This window comes from Microtus pennsylvanicus, chromosome 7 (assembly GCF_037038515.1).
Source record: "Microtus pennsylvanicus isolate mMicPen1 chromosome 7, mMicPen1.hap1, whole genome shotgun sequence".
In the NCBI taxonomy this organism is placed as follows: domain Eukaryota; kingdom Metazoa; phylum Chordata; class Mammalia; order Rodentia; family Cricetidae; genus Microtus; species Microtus pennsylvanicus.
In genome coordinates this window covers 73,665,346-73,685,822 of record NC_134585.1, presented here as the reverse complement: position 1 = coordinate 73,685,822, position 20,477 = coordinate 73,665,346, and positions in this window count along the sequence as shown.

The following is a 20,477-nucleotide window of genomic DNA, read 5'->3' as shown; positions in this document are numbered from 1 at the left end:
CCAAGAGTGTAAGGATGGCTTGCATGGCCAACACACATGTCAACACAGTAGCCCGGCCTCCAATTTATATGTGGAATCACTCCAAGTCAATATGCTTCCTTGATCTCCAGAAGTACAGGCATGCATTCCTGTGGAAACAGAGGGGAAGTGTCTCTGTACTTTGAAGTAGGCAAGCTAAGAAGCATCAGAGGAAAAATGATCCCCAGACTATTTATTTCAACCTAGTTCTAATATCTTCTCAGCTAGACAAAGTTATTCTAGATGTTGACAATAGAGTTTCCAGTAACTTATAAAACTGTTCTGAGTTCAAGGCTTGCTTCTTTAACAGAATATATTTAGATATTTTAATATAGAACTATATAACAACAATTCATATATATCATTTTTAGTAGCTGCATAGTTCTATCACATAGAAGTATTGGTGTTCACTGAAATTTTTCCTTCTTCTTGTAAAACATAAATTCAAGAGCTATAGAGAGGGTGTTATGCCAAAAATAAAATGGTGCCATTCCCCGAGTGGCCTTTGGGCCACAAAGGGCAGTAGGTCCCAGGCAGGGAGTCACACGGCAGGTAAGAGACAGACAGATAGGCACACCATGCCAAGTGAAGTTGGATATTTATTTAGTGGGTTATGGAAGGGAAAGGAAAAGGGAAAGGAGAGAGGGACAGAGAGAGAGGCAGGGGGAGGGGGAAGGGAAGAGGAGAGGAACTGTGGCAGCCGTTACCTCTTTGGAAGAGAGACAGAAAAAAGAGGCTCAGGCTGGAAGCCAAAGGAGAGGGGAGAGAGTGGGTGGGGCTTGTCTCTTAAAGGGACTGGACAGACCATTACAGGTGACTTTCTAGTTTAGAGTACTTGCCATGCAAATACAAGGATAGGAGGACCAGAGTTCAGAGCCCATCCCCCAAGTAATATCAAGTATGATCTTGGACGTGTCTGTAACTGTAGCTCTGAGCAAGGCAGGGTGATCTCTGAAGTTATCTGTCTTTCAGCCTAAGGAAGAGTATGAACTCCAGGCTCAATGACAGACCTTGCCTAAAAGAAGAGAACAAGAAAACAAGAGGATGCTCTCCTCTGGCCTTCACATATAAGCACAGGCATCTGTACTCACAAACACTGATGTTCATAGATTACACACACACACACACACACACACACACACACACACACACACACATATATATATATATATATATATATATATATATATATAGAGAGAGAGAGAGAGAGAGAGAGAGAGAGAGAGAGAGATCCAAAAGAATTTGGGTAAATTGAAATTCTAGACCAAACAAGCTGCAGTCAGAGGGGTCTTCTTTCATTATTAATATTTATGACATTGAAAATGCTTACATTAGAAAGGAAATCCTTGGCTGAGTGCAACTATTGCTAGGTTATATTTAGAGAGGTTTGCTTTGAAATTCTAGGAAAAAAAATCAGTCAGCAATGAGATAGAACAGCACATTTTAGGTATCAAGCATTCTTTTGTGCTAGGAAACAGAAAGTCTTCATATACTGTGTGTCTGTGAGAGTGCTTCAGTCTAATGTGGTTAAAGATTAGGGAAGGAGAGTTCTCAAGTTGCGATAGAGCTTATCAACCTTTTTAAAATCAGGTTAGAGACTGACCTCAGAAGACATTCTCCTTTCAGTCTAGGGTGAGTTTACTTCATTTGAAGAGGAAACAAGGTTTTAGGACTCGCTCTATACTTATGTGGCTCCATCCCTCATGTGTAGCATACTTGCACAGAGAACACAGAAAAGCAAATATCTGTTATCCTTATGAAGTGACCCTGGGCTATTATTTAATCTCAACTTCCTCCTTGCTCTTCATGTCTCACCACAGAGATCCTTTTCTGACTTGTTATGATGTATTCCACCATTAGAAGACAGAGGGTAAAAGTTTATTTTCTTATTTAAGTTATGCATTTGTTGAAGGGCATTTGAAAGTGTTAAACATAGACCCATTCCTTAGATAAAAACAGTTTTGTTTGTAGAAGCTTCTCAGCCTCAGGAGGTCCCATTTATTCAATGATGCCCTTAGTGTCTGTGCTGCTGACAATGGGGATGTTCTATTGGGAACTCACCAAGGCCAGCTGGCCTGGGTCTGAAAAAGCATGGGATAAATCCGGACTAGCTGAACATAGAGGACAATGAGGAATACTGAGAACTCAAGAACAATCGCAGTGGGTTTTTGATCCTATTGCACGTACTGGCTTTGGGGGAGCCTAGGCAGCTTGGATGCTCACCTTAGGAGACCTGGATAGAGGTGGGCGGTCCTTGGGCTTCCCACAGGTTAGGGAACCCTGATTGCTCTTCGAGCAGATGAGGGAGGGGGACTTGATCAGGGGAGGGGGAGGGAAATGGGAGGCGGTTGCGGGGAGGAGGCAGAAATCCTTAATAAATAAATTAATTAAAAAAACAGTTTTGTCTACACTTCCTGATCAACCTACAGGGCTACACTGCCCGGTACCTCCTCTCTCTTCCTATCCCATCCAGCTTACATCCAGATCCCCCCACCCTCTGTTTCTCTCCCCCCTCCCTTCCCTGGTGGCAGAGCGCCTAGTGCTCAGCCTGCTTGGGCGCTGGGTCCTAACCCCAAGCATAGGGTAAAGGGGAGCTCGGGGGCTTCTTTGTCCCCATAGCCCGCCTGCAGCAAGCAGGGTGGGCCCTTTGTCTGCGAGCGAACCAAGCAGCACGGAGTTTCGATCAGGGCACCTAGTGAGACATCATTGTGGTGAGTGAGTGCTGTGGCACCCGGGAACAGCCCGCCTACACTTCCTGATCAACCTACAGGGCTACACTGCCCGGTACCTCCTCTCTCTTCCTATCCCATCCAGCTTACATCCAGATCCCCCCACCCTCTGTTTCTCTCCCCCCTCCCTTCCCTGGTGGCAGAGCGCCTAGTGCTCAGCCTGCTTGGGCGCTGGGTCCTAACCCCAAGCATAGGGTAAAGGGGAGCTCGGGGGCTTCTTTGTCCCCATAGCCCGCCTGCAGCAAGCAGGGTGGGCCCTTTGTCTGCGAGCGAACCAAGCAGCACGGAGTTTCGATCAGGGCACCTAGTGAGACATCATTGTGGTGAGTGAGTGCTGTGGCACCCGGGAACAGCCCGCCTACACTCCCTGATCAACCTACAGGGCTACACTGCCCGGTACCTCCTCTCTCTTCCTATCCCATCCAGCTTACATCCAGATCCCCCCACCCTCTGTTTCTCTCCCCCCTCCCTTCCCTGGTGGCAGAGCGCCTAGTGCTCAGCCTGCTTGGGCGCTGGGTCCTAACCCCAAGCGTAGGGTAAAGGGGAGCTCGGGGGCTTCTTTGTCCCCATAGCCCGCCTGCAGCAAGCAGGGTGGGCCCTTTGTCTGCGAGTGAACCAAGCAGCACGGAGTTTCGATCAGGGCACCTAGTGAGACATCAGTGTGGTGAGTGAGTGCTGTGGCACCCGGGAACAGCCCGCCTACACTTCCTGATCAACCTACAGGGCTACACTGCCCGGTTCCTCCTCTCTCTTCCTATCCCATCCAGCTTACATCCAGATCCCCCTACCCTCTGTCTCCCTCCATCCCTCCCTTCTTGGGGCAGAGTGCCTCCCTGTTCAGCCTGCCTGGGCGCTGGGACTGAACCCGAAGGTGAGTGCAAAGGGGAAGGTGGTAGCTCCTTTGTCTCCATAACCTGCCTGCAGCAAGCAGGGTGGGCCTTTGTTTGCAAGCTAACCAAGCAGCAAGGAGATCGGAACTCGACTCCAGGAGAAACATCACGGGGGAGTGACATCACTTGGAAGGTACATCAGTTGGCAAGAAGACCTGATCCTGTAAAAGAAGATCCATAGGAGAATATTGGAAGGAAGAGATGGGGAGACGCCAATGCAAGAATTCACCCAACAATCTGAAAAACAACACGAAACCACCAGAAGCCAGCGACCTCACAACAGGAGGACATGAACACCTTAATCATGAAGAAGGAGAAAAAACTGACTTCATGACAGTGATTGACACCCTTAAACAGCATATAAAAAACGCCCTTATAGAAATGGATGAGAAGTATAACAGAAAGTTCGAGGAATTGAGTAAATCAGTGAATGATACCCTAGGAAAGCAAGGAAAAACAATCAAGCAGATAATGGAAACAGTTCATGATTTGAAAAATGAAATGGAGGCAAAGAAGAAAACACAAACAGAGGGCCGGCTGGACATGGAAAATCTAGGTAAACGAATAGAGACTACAGAAACAAGCATAACCAGCAGAATACAAGAGATAGAAGAAAGAATCTCAGAGTCTGAGGATAACATAGAGAAAATAAACGCACTGATCAAAGAAAACAGCAAGTCCAACAAACTCTCATCACAAAACATTCAGGAAATATGGGACACAATAAAAAGACCAAACCTAAGAATTATTGGAGTAGAAGAAGGAGAAGAAGTGCAGCTCAATGGTCCAGAAAATATACTTAACAAAATTATAGAAGAAAACTTTCCCAACCTGAAGAAGGATGTACCTATGAAGGTTCAAGAGGCATACAGAACCCCAAATAGGCTGGATCAAAAAAAAACATCCCCTCGCCATATAATAATCAAAACACAAAATATACAGAATAAAGAAAGAATATTAAGAGCCGCAAAGGAAAAAGGCCAACTTACTTATAAAGGTAAACCTATTAGACTTACACCTGACTTCTCTATGGAAACCATGAAAGCCAGAAGGTCCTGGATAGATGTACTGCAAAAACTAAGAGACCATGGATGCAAGCCCAGACTACTATATCCAGCCAAGCTTTCGTTCACCATAAATGGAGAAAACAAAATTTTCCAGGATAAAAACAAATTTAAGCAATACGTAGCCACAAATCCAGCCTTACAGAAAATAATAGAAGGAAAATCACTAACCAAGGAGTCCAACAGAGACCTCAATAACTCAGACATCTAGAGACCCTTCACCAGCGCAACTCAAAGAAGGGAAACACACAAACCCTACTACTTAAAAAGTGACCGGAGTTAACAACCACTGGTCATTAATATCACTTAATGTCAATGGACTCAACTCACCTATAAAAAGGCACAGGCTAAGAGACTGGATACGAAAACAGGATCCAACATTCTGCTGTCTACAAGAAACACACCTCAACCACAAAGACAGGCACCTACTCAGAGTAAAGGGCTGGGAAAAGGCTTATCAAGCAAATGGACCTAAGAAACAAGCAGGTGTGGCCATACTAATTTCTAACAAAGTTGACTTCAAACTTAAATCAATCAAAAGAGATGGAGAGGGACATTTTATACTCATAACAGGAAAAATTCATCAGGAAGAAATCTCAATCCTGAATATCTATGCCCCTAATATAAAAGCACCCACGTATGTAAAAGAAACATTGCTAAAATTCAAGGCAGCCATCAAACCGCACACACTAATAGTAGGAGACTTCAACACTCCTCTTTCACCAATGGACAGGTCAATCAGACAGAAACCTAACAGAGAAATTAGAGAATTAATGGAGGTAATGAAGCAAATGGACTTAACAGACATCTATAGAACATTCCACCCAAATAGGAAAGAATATACCTTTTTCTCTGCAGCTCATGGAACCTTCTCGAAAATTGACCACATACTTGGTAACAAAGCTAACTTACACAGCTACAAAAAAATATTACTAACCACCTGTGTCTTATCAGACCACCATGGATTAAAGTTAGAATTCAACAACAATGCTACCCCCAGAAAGCCTACAAACTCATGGAAACTGAACAGTCAACTACTGAACCATACCTGGATTAAGGAGGAAATAAAGAAAGAAATTAAAGTCTTCCTTGAATTCAATGAAAATAAAGAAACAACATACTCGAACTTATGGGACACTATGAAAGCAGTCCTGAGAGGAAAGTTCATAGCACTAAGTGCCCACTTAAAGAAAACAGAGAAAGCACATATTGGAGACTTAACAGCCCACCTGAAAGCTCTAGAAAAAAAAGAAGCAGACTCACCTAGGAGGAGTAGAAGACTGGAAATAATCAAACTGAGGGCTGAAATCAACAAAATAGAAACACAAAAAACAATCCAAAGAATCAATGAATCAAGAAGCTGGTTCCTGGAAAAAATCAACAAGATTGACAAACCCCTATCCAAACTAATCAAACGGCAGAGAGAAAATTTGCAAATTAATAAGATCAGAAATGAAAGGGGGGTCATAACCACAAACACAGAGGAAATTCAGAGAGTCATTAGATCTTACTACAAAAGCTTGTATGCCACTAAACTGGAAAATGTAAAAGAAATGGACACTTTCTTAGATAAATACGATTTACCAAAATTAAATCAGGACCAGGTGAACAAGCTAAACAGACCTGTCAGTCACGAAGAACTAGAAGCTGTTATCAAAAACCTCCCTACCAAAAAAAGCCCAGGGCCAGATGGTTTCAATGCGGAATTCTACCAGAACTTCCAAGAAGACCTAATACCTATACTCCTCAATGTATTCCACAATATAGAAACAGAAGGGTCATTACCAAATTCCTTTTATGAAGCTACAGTTACTCTGATACCAAAACCACACAAAGACTCAACCAGGAAAGAGAATTACAGGCCGATCTCACTCATGAATATCGACGCAAAAATCCTCAACAAAATACTGGCAAACCGAATCCAAGAACACATCCGAAAAATTATCCATTATGATCAAGTAGGCTTCATTCCTGAGATGCAGGGCTGGTTCAACATACGAAAATCTATCAATGTAATCCATCATATAAATAAACTGAAAGAAAAAAACCATATGATCATTTCATTAGATGCTGAAAAAGCATTTGACAAAATTCAACATCCATTTATGTTAAAAGTCTTGGAGAGATTAGGGATACAAGGGTCATACCTAAATATAATAAAAGCTATATACAGCAAGCCGACAGCTAACATCAAATTAAATGGAGAGAAACTCAAAGCCATCCCGCTTAACTCAGGAACACGACAAGGCTGCCCACTTTCGCCATACCTCTTCAATATAGTGCTGGAAGTTCTAGCAATAGCAATAAGACAGCATAATGGGATCAAGGGGATTCGAATTGGAAATGAAGAAGTTAAACTTTCGTTATTCGCAGATGATATGATAGTGTACATAAGCGACCCCCAAAATTCCACCAAAGAACTTTTACAGCTGATAAACAGCTTTAGTAATGTGGCAGGATACAAGATCAACTCCAAAAAATCAGTCGCCCTCCTATACTCAAAGGATATGGAAGCAGAGAGGGAAATCAGAGAAGCTTCTCCATTCACGATAGCCACAAACAGCATAAAATATCTTGGGGTAAATCTAACCAAGGAAGTGAAAGATCTATTTGACAAGAACTTTAAGGCATTGAAGAAAGAAATTGAAGAGGATACCAAAAAATGGATGGACATCCCTTGCTCTTGGATTGGGAGGATCAACATAGTAAAAATGGCAATTCTACCAAAGGCAATTTATAGATTCAATGCAATCCCCATCAAGATCCCATCAAAATTCTTCACAGATCTGGAGAGGACAATAATCAACTTTATATGGAAAAACAAAAAACCCAGGATAGCCAAAACAATCCTATACAATAAAGGATCTTCTGGAGGCATTACCATCCCTGACTTCAAACTCTATTACAGAGCTACAGTAATGAAAACAGGGTGGTACTGGCATAAAAACAGAGAAGTCGACCAATGGAATCGTATAGAAGACCCGGACTTTATCCCACAAACCTATGAACACCTCATTTTCGATAAAGGAGCTAAAAGTTTACATTGGAAGAAAGAAAGCATCTTCAACAAATGGTGCTGGCACAACTGGATGTCAACCTGTAGAAGAATGAAAATAGACCCATATCTATCACCGTGCACAAAACTCAAGTCCAAATGGATTAAAGACCTCAATATCAGCCCGAAAACACTGAATCTGATAGAAGAGAAAGTGGGCAATACCCTACAACAGATGGGCACAGGCGATCGCTTCTTAGGTATAACCCCAGAAGCACAGACATTAAGGGCAACATTGAATAAATGGGACCTACTAAAACTGAGAAGCTTCTGTAAAGCAAAGGACACTGTCACTAAGACACAAAGGCAACCTACTGACTGGGAGAAGATCTTCACCAACCCCGCAACAGACAAAGGTCTGATCTCCAAAATATATAGAGAACTCAAGAAACTAGACTTTAAAATGCTAATTAACCCAATTAAAAAATGGGGCGCTGAACTGAACAGAGAATTCTCAACAGAAGAAGTTCAAATGGCCAAAAGACACTTAAGGTCATGCTCAACCTCCTTAGCGATCAGGGAAATGCAAATCAAAACAACTTTGAGATACCATCTTACACCTGTAAGATTGGCTAAAGTCAAAAACACCAAGGATAGCCTTTGCTGGAGAGGCTGTGGAGGAAGGGGTACCCTCATCCATTGCTGGTGGGAATGCAATCTTGTGCAACCACTGTGGAAGTCAGTGTTTCGGTTTCTCCGGAAATTCGGGATCAACCTACCCCTGGACCCAGCAATACCACTCTTGGGAATTTACCCAAGAGATGCTCTATCACATGTCAAAAGCATTTGTTCAACTATGTTCATAGCAGTATTATTTGTAATAGCCAGAACCTGGAAACAACCTAGATGCCCTTCAATGGAAGAATGGATGAAGAAAGTATGGAATATATACACACTAGAGTACTACGCTGCGGTAAAAAACAATGACTTCTCGAATTTTGCATGCAAATGGATGGAAATAGAAAACACTATCCTGAGTGAGGTATCCCAGGCCCAAAAAGACGAACATGGGATGTACTCACTCATAATTGGTTTCTAGCCATAAATAGGGTTCACGGAGTCTACAATAGGCGAAACTAAAGAAGCTAAGTAAGAAGGTGAACCCAAGGAAAAACATATAGTTATCCTCTTGGCTAAGGGAAGTAGACAAAATTGCCGGGGGGGAAAGTGGGATCTTGGGGGTGGGGTGGGATGGGGGTTAGGGGAGATGGGGAGAGAAAAGGTAGAAGGGTAGGAGGGTGGACTTGGGGAAACAGGAGGATCGGGATAAAGGAAGGTTGGATAGGGGAGCACGGAACCACAATTCTTAGTTAAGGGACCCACTTTAGGGTGGGCAGGAGACTTGACCCTAGAGGGGCTCCCAGGTGCCCAAGCTGAGGTCCCCAGTTAGTTCCCTGGGCAGCTGAGGATAGGGAACCTGAAATGACCCTACCCTAGAGCAATACTGACGAATATATTGCATATCATCCTAGAACTTGCATCTGGCAATGGATGGAGATAGAGACAGAGACCCACACTGGAGCACTGGACTGAGCTCCCAAGGTCCCAATGAGGAGCAGAAGGAGTGAGAACATGAGCAAAGATGTCGGGACCACGAGGAGTGCACCCACCCACTGAGACAGTGGAGATGATCTACTGGGAGCTCACCAAGGCCAGCTGGACTGTTACCAGAAAAAGCATGGGATAAAACTGGACTCTCGGAACATGGCGAACAATGAGGGCTGATGAGACGCCAAGGACAATGGCACGCGGTTTTGATCCTACGCAATGTGCTGGCTTGGTGGGAGCCTAGCCAGTCTGGATGTTCACCTTCCTAGATATGGATGGAGGGGGGAGGACCTAGGACGTACCACAGGGCAGGGAACCCTGACAGCTCTTTGGACTGGAAAGGGAGGGGGAGAGGAGTGGGGGGAAGGGGAGAGGGGTGGGAGGAGGGGGAGAAGAGTGGGAGGAGGGGGAGAAGAGTGGGAGGAGGGGGAGGGAAATGGGAGGCTGGTGGGAGGAGGTGGAAATTCGTTTTTTTTTCTTTTCTTTATCCTCCTTTTATCAATAAAAAAAAAAAAACAGTTTTGTAAAGAAGAGAAGGTTTGCAAAGTCTGATGGTGCACACCTTTAATGCCAGCACTGGACAGATAGAGGAAGATTGAATCTCTGTGAGTTCAAGGCCAGCCTGGTCTTTATAGTAGGTTCCAGAACAACCTGGTCATTACACAGAGAAACTGTGTTTTGAAATACAAACAAACAAAACAAGAAAACAAACAAACAAAAAGAATAGAAAGTTTGTGTGAAATAAAGAAAAAGTAATATAAATTGGAAAATCTGAATCTGCTATGGGTAACTCAGGAGTGAAGAGGTGGAAGGGGTAGAGCCACAAATACTGTATTTATGGTTATGTTGAATGAATTATTTCTTTTTTTTTTCTGTGGAACACCAGAATCTGGAAACATCACGCCACCATGAACATGCCTGGTCTCACCAAATCTCAGAATCAAGAGAAAGGTCTGGTCTGCTTAGTATTAGAACACATGAAAGATATGGAAGTCAGGAATCTTGGGATTATAGTTACAATTATGAGAGTAGATGGCTTCTATTGATAGGGAGTCTCCCATCATTTGGGTCTTTCAAGGAGATGCTGGACATGCACCAACTAATTGATGATTCTAGAGAAGAAAGCCAAGTATAAGATGGGATACGGACAAGAGGACCTATAAATCTACCCTCTCTCTGAGAGTCTGTGCACTATTTACAAGGCAGAGAAGGCAGAAATTTCTATTAGATAATACAATATAGGTACTGTAGAACAAAGAACTGTTCTAATAGATGTAAGTGAAGCACTCTTTTCATGCTTAGCTTGTTGAGATCATGCTGATAAGTGTCAATCTGTATGGGGCAGTACCACACACACTCATTAGCGTCTTAATGTGTCTACGTTACAAATAACCTATGACCACAGCAGCTCAGAGTCCTAAATGGAATGATGCATACTTATTGATCCTAGCATCTTGGGTGAGGTAGCTGTTTTCTAATGAAAAACACAATCTAGGGAACACAAACATCAAGGGGTAGTTGTGTTCTGATACTGGGGATAATGAAAAAAGGGAGCTGTGGGACTCACGAGTGTCTAGGGGCAAGGCCTGGCAGGAGTTATGGCTCTCTTGTATTGACTCAAATATGAAATGACATTCTTCCTTCCCCAGGATAGCTTGCTACTCATTACTACAAATTGGACCACTGCATCAATCAGGAATATCTAAGGAAATAGGGCTTAACCTCACATACATACACAATTACATGCACAAATGCACATAAACATACACATATACACAACTCTTCATTTTTACACATATTATATGCAATCCTTAAATCTCTTGCCATATAAGGAACATAATGAATTGATTTATGCAAAATTATTAATAATAATGATGTACATATTGATTAATGCACTTGAAGAGATTTGTAGTTAGTTGTTGCATAGTGAGATTTTGGGAACTATTAGAGTCAAACATGTAGGAAGAAAGAGCAAGCTGGGAGCTACACAGGAATTGCACTGATGAACTGAGGTAGCATTCTCACTTCTTGTAAACTCCAGTGTTCATTCTTCAGTTTTTTCATGGGCTAATGAGGGCACCAGGCATTATTAAGGTTATTCTACTTAAAAGCTGACTGATTCTAAATGGCAACCTCATCTCCATGTATTTCACAATCACACTGACACCAGCATCTGATTTGGTAACTGGGTATCAAGTTGAGATAAAACTTGAATCACTGCACTTGCTACCTCTTAGTCCAGAAATCCTGAAGTCACTATATCTTTCTTCCTCATAACAGTTTATCATAATTCCAACCTAGAAGGAACTTGAGGAGAGTCATATTTAATAAAAGGGAAATAAAGGCTGCTAGAATACTAGAGGAATATTGAAAACCTTTCCCACACTGTTGTCCAGTGTTGGCTTCTTAAAAGTAGATGGCAATCACTAAATCTTCTAAGCCACATTCTAAATAGAGACTCTTACTCATTATATTTTATGTCATGAGATGGACTGCTTAAATTGACTCTTACTTTTTCTTAGATGAGCAGCTTAATCCTATTTTAGACTAGACTGTCTAAAAGGTTGGCAGATTAAAACAAAAACCATTACCTTTATTTTTATGCATCTCATCACCATTCCAATAATAATGTATCAGTCACTTATGGCTGTTTAATGAAAACTTAGGAGTCAGTCCCTTATTTTTCACTTGTGCTTGTCTTGTTGAAGTTTGGCTGCAGGTTCTCAATTTCCTTCACTTCCTCTCTCAGCTTATTTGTAGTACTGCTCCTCATAGATGGTCTGTGGTGTGTCTTTTTTAGATATAGCCAGAAACCAAGGGAATAGATGTAGAAAGAGGTAAAGCGAGAGCTATCATGAGAGTTTCAAATTGTCTTTATTGTGGGGATACAAAGGAAATGGAATTCAAAGGGAAAACACAAACTTGCAGAATACTGGACAATGTGGAAGCCACCTTGTTCCACTGCTCTGCCCTGGGAAGATGTGAACAAGCACAAAAGCTTGCTTCTGCTCCGACCTCCCAAGAGTGAGCGTGTTTCTTCTCCATGCTTATCAGTCCATTTGTAGCACCTCAGACCACGCCCCAAGGGCCAGTACTCCAAAAGGAATTGGCTGAAGGAATTCCCACAACAAAATGGCTCGGATATCTTAGTAGGTAAAATGTTTACCTTGCATATATTAGAGCCTGAGCTGGAATCAAGTGAAAAGAAGCGAGGCTTCCTGATGCATTAACCAAGAGAATGGAGACCCATGAGGCCTTCCCGCCTAGCTAGCTTAATTATCTGCTGAATCAGGACAATCTGAGACTTTGTCTCAAAGAAACAATGTGGACAGTACCTAACAAGCAGTACCAAAGGCTATCCACTGATCTTCACAAGCACGTCCAGACATGGACATATGCATGTGCATGAAGACATGTTTCTGCACATACAATATTCACAGGAATGCTCACACACACACACACACACACACACACACACACACACACGACAAGGGGAAGAATAGAGACATGAGGTGAACTGGTTCTGGAGCTGACACAATGTCACATCTACTTACATTTGATTAGCAAGATGAATTCCATCAGTGGGGTAGGAATATGCCTTCTAGAAGAAAAAAACTGCAAAGCCAAACTTCAAAAGTCATGGGCACAGGAGAAGGAAGAGCTGGGTAAAACATTTAATCTCTTGTTTTTCTGATGATGGGTAGATTTTCTGACCTCTGTAACAACTTTTTCTACAAACTCGATGGCTCACAATAACAGATTAGCCTTCTTTGTGTTCAGGAAACCAGCAATGTTAGTTTTTGAAGTTAGGATTCTCCTGGGTTGTTTTCCTTTTGCAGACTCTAGAGAGAAGTCCATTTTTCACAACTTCTTCCTTTTGTTGGTTGCCGGCACAGTTTGAGTGGTGGCCCATCACTCTCATTATGCTCTCTCTTCTATTGTGTCTTCTCTTCTGTCTGCAAGAACCTTTGTTTCTCTCTAGAAAGACACATTTGATCATATTCGATCCTACTTAGATCCTGCTTTAATGTACACAAGCCCCAACATAAATCTTTCTGCTGTGGGACAATGGTCTGTACTCTGTCAATTATATTTTAAATAAACGCTGATTGGCCAGTAACCAGGCAGGAAGTATAGGTGAGTCAATGAGAACAGGAGAATTATGGGAAGAGGACACAGTCGGTAGTTGTGACCCACCTGGGGATGAAGCAAGATGTGACTGTCTTCCCGAGAAAGGTACCAAGCCACGTGGCTAACATAGACAAGAATAATGGGTTAGTTTAAAATGTAAGAATTAATTAATATGAAAAGCCTGATCTACTAGGCTGATCAGTTTACGATTAATGTAGACCTCTGTGTGTTTCTTTGGGACTTAACGACTGCGGTAACCGGGCAGAACACAGACCGGGTAGGACAGAAGTCTCAGTCAATATCTTTCCATATTTTAACTCATTGCATTTCCAAAGCATCTTTTGATGTTGTTTCTGTTATCATCTTACCTTCCTTAAATGAGAAATTTGAAGTAAAGGCGACACCTTTTCAAATAGCAGAGCCTGAACTTGAACTCTCTTGGCTGGTGATAGCATCTCCCTTGACTATGGCATTCAATCTTTGCTCAACTTTCCTTGTAAATCAACAGACACATGGACGGAGCACCACTCTCTAAATCTAGGCCCTTTAATACTGGGATTTAATACCGCTAAGCCAACTGGCTTCTTATATTGGAAAATACAGAATAAGCTTCAGCGAGTTTAGGGAGTGACAGTAAAGAATACCTCAGATGCTGTTACCAATTTCTTCAAAACTTTGGCTTGAGATCAGTGACTGGATTCCTGTGTGACAGTCCCGTGGCTGGGGCCAGGTTCTGAGCAGAGTATCTCACTGTAGATCACTCCTGTTGTGCAGCTTTTCTTGAGAATGACTGAGACGTTACGACTGGCACTTGATGGAGATTGTGTATTTGCTTCTTGCGGAAGTCTGTGCCAAAAAGCCTTACTATTGCACTGTCTAATAGAAAACAGAACAGTGAAGAATCGGACTGTGTTTTTCTGAGCCAGCCGTTTACCAGGCTGAATGTGTTTCTTTAAATGCACAGATATTTTCATGATGTAAATGCTAAGCTCTCTTGCTTAGTTTCTGATTGGTCCTCCAGAAGGGAAATTTTTTTAGCGACATAAAGCAAGTTTGCTATTTTGGCTTAAACACTGACAAAATCTAATTTCTGATATTTCTAAGACTCTAACATTGCATGTGCAAGATGAATCTAACCACATCTGGTGTGAGCCAAGAGTCTCTAGAGAGTTTTCTGAATAGTTTTATAGACTTTACCAGAATTTTCTTCCCTTTGCTCTTTAGCCTGTCTTTTTTTTTTTGAAGGACATTAATAGACACATATTTAAATCATCTGTCCTAAACAAACTAAAAAAATCTTACATTTATCCTGTTTCCAAAGAACTTTCTTGGCTCTTCAGATGTGCTGAAGATTTTCTATTACAAATTCAAAACAATAATGATTTTTCTTCCAAATTTAAGTGCACTTAAATTTGCCTTCTTTCAATATTGAAAATAGATTCTTCTCTCATACAAGACATCCCCACCACAGTTTCCTCTCTGTCCACTCGTTCCAGCCTCCCACCTCCTCATAGATTTCCACTTATCTGTAAGCCCAACAGGCTATCTTAATAGTGAAAAACACATCCTCATTTAGATGTCTGGTGGTCTCAACAAAATAAGAAGAGGTCATGAAGTTGGAAGGGGGTGGAGAAACATGGAAGGAGCCTGGTTGGGGAGAAGGATGAGAGGAAAATGATGTAGATAGTGCTTGTGTATGAAGTTCCTAAAAGCTGAAACAAAATTACCCAAGAAATGGATAACACATTCAGAACCAAACCCTTTCCTTCAATTTTCCCTTTTCTGTTACTTAGTAAAGATGTTTTAGATTAATTGTAAAGAAACTTTAAGAGATGTCAGTTAAAATACTTTTCAAAAGCAAAAGTTCAGGAAACAAAAGTTCTGAAACCAAACTTCATTTATACTGTGAACTCTAGCAGGAGAAACGAATTCTGAGGGTCACATGTTTGTCTTCTTATACTTTCATAGGGGTTTGTTCTCCTTTCACGGATGTGCAGTCATCGTGAGATCACCGGGTCAGAAACATGATATTTTTTTCTGGTATAGCCTCCAGTATGAGTATTCTATTGGCCTCAGCTCCTCCATCCTCTTTCCTGATCCTCCAGCTTGTGGGAACAATGTGAGGACTGCCCAAGAGGGTGTCACACCTACACGCAAACATCTGGGCCACAGTCATTACATGAAGGATTAGAATTTTAATCAGCAGTGAAGACCTCTGGCCTCTGGGCTAGAGAAGTCATCTAGTCTGTCACCTTTCCTGACTGTTGTCCAGTGTTAGACATTTGCAAAGAGAAAGACAATCATACTACCCTTTGGCAAAACATGACAGGGTGTTAGGCATCCTTGGAAAACTGGTTTCTATCATTGCCTGGTTTATAAAATATTTGGGTAGCTTTTCTGTTTCTTCATTTATTTCACGATTGAATCACTTAAAACCTACACATTTAGTGTAGCATCTAGCATGACATAAACACTCAGCAAAAGTTAGTTTTACTTCTTCATTCCACAATTCCTTCCTCATCTTTCAATTATATGCAGGGCTTTTGCCTGATTTCTGATTATGTGTGATATGTCTATTGGGATCAGCTTATCTTGGTAAAAGGGTTGCAGAAGGGAAAAAATTAGTTATAATCTAATCAATGTCAAACTTGATTCTCAACACATTGACAGGGGAAACCTGCTATGAGAAATGGCTGCAGGATTATGTACAGCACAATTCTTTCATAGCTTGTAAAACCTGATAAACACATAGACACTTGGAGTAGGGACCTCAGAGATTGTCCTACCCAATTTGTTTTCTTTTCTTAGCTTTGCCAGTTTACTGGTGAGGAAGCGAGCTAGGGAAACAAGGCTAAGTAGTTTGCTCCATGAGCATGTAGAGTTAACAGCAGACCTGGAGTCCCACCATCCATATTGCATTTTAAAAGGGCCTTAGCAGTAAAAGTGGTCAGGCTTAACTGCATTCTTAAATACTTATCCGAGAAAGTGAACTTCTGCTCAGACCCAAAGATGATGTCTTGGGTTTCTGCAAGAAAGCCAGTGAGTGTGTGAGGTTGTAAGCACAACTTAAGTGCTAAAGGAGACCTTAACAGCATCAACTAATCAGTGCCTGTTGATTGCAAGAGACTGTGTAGAGCTCAGGCATAAACTGGGCTGTTGAATTTGGGTGTGGACAAAGTATCCAAACCCTTAATAGCTTTTAAAAGTTATTCAGCACGACATTGTATTTCATATAGTTTGGAAGTAATAGTTGTCTCTTTCTTAAACTATGTTAAAGCAACTTCATACCACAAAACACATAGTCCATATACTGGAAGCTTTGATATTAAGACATATTAAAACAACTGTTAGTTCATCTAGACTCTATAATTTGCACTAGCTGTCACCTGTCAGTCCATTTGGGTCCTGGTTTCAACAGTCTCCCAACCTGTTCTGTGTACTTGGGGATGAGTCCTATGTGCAGCTTAGTAAGAGGCAATGTTTGATTCAGCCAGTGGGAAAGGCAAGCAGGAGACTGAGAAAGCAAAGGCGTAGTCACCATGAGCTGACAGTAATGGCTACTTCAAGCTTCAGTTGGCAGCCTGCTCTATGATGACCTTCTCCCCTCTCTACTCACAGGAATTTTGGGGTGCTGCATTATCACGAGTTATCTCCTGTGTTCCAGGAGCCCCTTCTTCTCCAATCATTGAAATCTGAATGTGACCTCTAATGCCCGCTGTGTCATTTCCCCATCTAGTCTTTGATAAAAATCGCAGGAGTTAAGTATCGTTTGTGCTTAAAGTATGATGATGCTGAAACTTAAATAAACTCCTTTCCCAATGTCAATTGCTTTACAAATAGTGATATTTAGAGCAGAATTCCATTTGTTTTCTGTCTGCAATGTCCATAGTCAGCTGAATACTCCATGTTCTTGCCAGGCCCTCGCGTTCCCTGGGGTTTGCTTCTTGGAAGCAGGTGAAGGCTGATGGATCCGAGTACCTAAGACAAAGTATATGCATGTTGGATATTATTTTCTAAATATTTTCTCCCAAATGGCATTATATTTGAAGATTATTTTTAGGGAAGCATGAGTATCACTTACTATGGTTATTCCTATCACATCGTCTGAACTTCCTGTTTGTTATATGACGATAATCTTACTTCTCATGAATTGGAGAAGAAATGCACATAGCGAATGAGCAAAGCCCTGTTGGTGGTGGTGGCAGAGACGGAAAATGACTTCATGAGTAAGTCTGGAGAACAGTTCTGGTTGATTTCTTCAGCTCTCTCTGCCTTGTTCTCTTTGAGCGTCTCTGTAATGTAAGGAGCTCCAGGACTCTGGCTACAGATGAAAGAGGCAGAGTTTTTGTTTTCTTTTGTTTTGAGAGAAGCTGAAGGGAGGTTGGAGTGTTTTGCTGTGTTTTGAATTTAGCTCTTTTCCTGCATTATAGAATCTGATTTCCTACAGAAAAGTTCAGCATCTGTTTTGTGATTTGATGAATAGCTTTTAGCTGTTAATTTAATTGCTTCCTAGGAAGACACTAATGACCTTTTTGTTCCACTAAATACTAGTGTGTTTGGTTATAAATTAACCATAACTAAACACTTGGAGCTGTAATACTTAACAATTCATATTGCTCAGGTTCAGGTTGTAGCCACTTCAGCTGGCATTATATATGGGCTGTGGGTTTAGCTTCTAAAATCTGGAGTAAGAGCAAAGGCCATTAAATTTCCTAGTTACAGCAAACTCATGGAAAGAGCCCACTGCAATATGAGTAGACAGAACAAAATATTAAAAAAAAGAAAATCTTAACACATTTTTAGGTCTCAGGAATCTTGCTTGATATGTTCAGACTAGAAGTTGGAGAGCTGGATGTTAGGTATTTCCACTCCTACGTACTGGGGAGCTTTTTGTTCTTTGGATGACCACCAAGCATAGAGTAAGTAAGACTAAGGTAGTTCAAATAATGTTTGGGGCTCTCACAATTATTTATTGGTCACCAGGTTTCAAATAATCTTTCAAGAGAGAGTGTATATTTAGACGTTTTGTGGGAATAAATATCAGCTCACCACTTTCCTGGCTCCTTTGGCTCAGTGACTGAGTGTCGGTTTGATTGGTAATTGAAAATAGGCCATTGCAGTTCCCGCTGGGCCTTTTCTGGCTTCCTCTTGGAATACTTCCAGGTAAGATCTTCTCCCAAAGGCTTTCAATTAGACGGGGGAGGCCACAGAGAGCTGAGGGCCGCCTTTGCTAACTGAATGTCTGAAATTGCTCAGAATGTCTGAGCAGTTGGGAGGTTTATTCCCTGACTTCTCTGGAACAACGGTTTCTCATCAACTAGGAATTTACCCCAAGCTCCAAGATAAATATTTTTAGAAACCAAATGATATTTGATTTTCTAAAAACTGAGACGAAGATAAGGTGTGTGTATGGGAAAGAAAAACGCAAGACTTTCACTCTCCGCTTCTAGTTGAGGTGTATTTGGTTCCCCCAAAGCGCCTACAAATGGAGGAGCTGTACAAGGTTGAAAGCAGCTTTTCTGAGAAAAAGGGCCGCGTTTCGGGAAGGCAGCTGCCTGGAATGCAGGCCTTCCACACAGGGACTCACATTTAGGTCAAGGTCAATATGAGAAGCCAAGAGACATACTTCACCTTACAATGGACGAAAGTCATGAAAATTGAATGTTGGGGATGTTGATGCAGAAGAGAACGGAGGACAAATGACTAGGTTTAGACCTTTAGTTTCCTTTTCTTCATCTCCCCCCTCACTCAGACCAGCATCTCAATGACTGTATTGTGATGTAAGTGAAGTGACAGCTAACCGGTGAGTTTAAATTAGAGTCCTTTGAAATAAAGTCTCTAAAGATTGATATTGTTAACCCCAGGCTCTATATCTCTTTGGCTATTAGCAAAGAACATTAACCACCTTTTAAAAACAGTGTTTTAAATTTTTCTACAGAGAGGAGTTAGTAAGCTAAGTACTAGCTCACCTGTCTCCATGTTAAACATGGCCACGCAGTTCATGCTAGGAGTGGGTTTCATGACTTTCAAGGTGAAACTCTACACTGAACACGAGATCCATCAGCAAACACTGTTAGCTCAGTTTGACTGAATCCAGAGTGAGACTGATTCTAACAGCCTCGGTGTTGCCCTCACCTCTCACAGGACTTTCCAGATGCTTCTCCTCACTCAGATTCTGAGGCTTTCCATTCTTACTCAAACCTTTACTTCAAGGCAGATGAAGCCCCCCCCCCCTTATTTTTTTCTGCTCAAAACCTCTTCAGGGCTTCCCACGTTAGTCAAAGTTAAATCTTAAAATAGCTTTCAAGTCCCCCCATTATCTCCTTCTCATTCCTCCCCATCCTCCTTGCATCTCTTGGCAGTTCCTATCCAGCCACTTTGGCCTACTCAACATTTATTAACTGTGTTGGAACAGGGTAGAACTATAAATAATCCGAACGACTCTGACTTTACAGTGCTTTCTGACATATTGTTCAGCTTTTTATTCTAATACCACCTGTTGACATTATTAAGCTTGCAAGACCCACGCCTAGCTGAAGTCCTCACAAATCTAATGTACTAAGAGTTGATTTGCCTGCAATGGTTTAATTTATTCAGGTTCTGTAAGATTTATTAGACAAGATGAGGGTGGTATTTGTTTGAAGCTAAGTATCCCCTTCTTCTTCTTTTTTGAAGGCTCTACCCCACATGTCATGGATTATGAAGTTTTCCAGTCTTCAAATTTTTAACATTCTGTGATGACAGAATTGTGTAACTTCCAGTCTCTTTGAAAGAAAGGACTTCCCCCAGTATTAACTGATGTCCTCACATGGCTACTGGGAAGTATTTAAGTTTCAGTTCTACTAATTCTTATTCTAGAGGTTCTAGCCAGTGCTCAAGATAAGAAAAAGACCCAAAAGGCAGGCATATTGAAAGAGAAGATGTGGACCTCATGGTGTAGTTATTGATTTGGAAATGAGGTGAACACTGATAAACTGTGCTAGAACTGAGACTGAGACCCAGCAAAACTGCAAGAAAGAACAATGCACTAAATCAAGTTTGC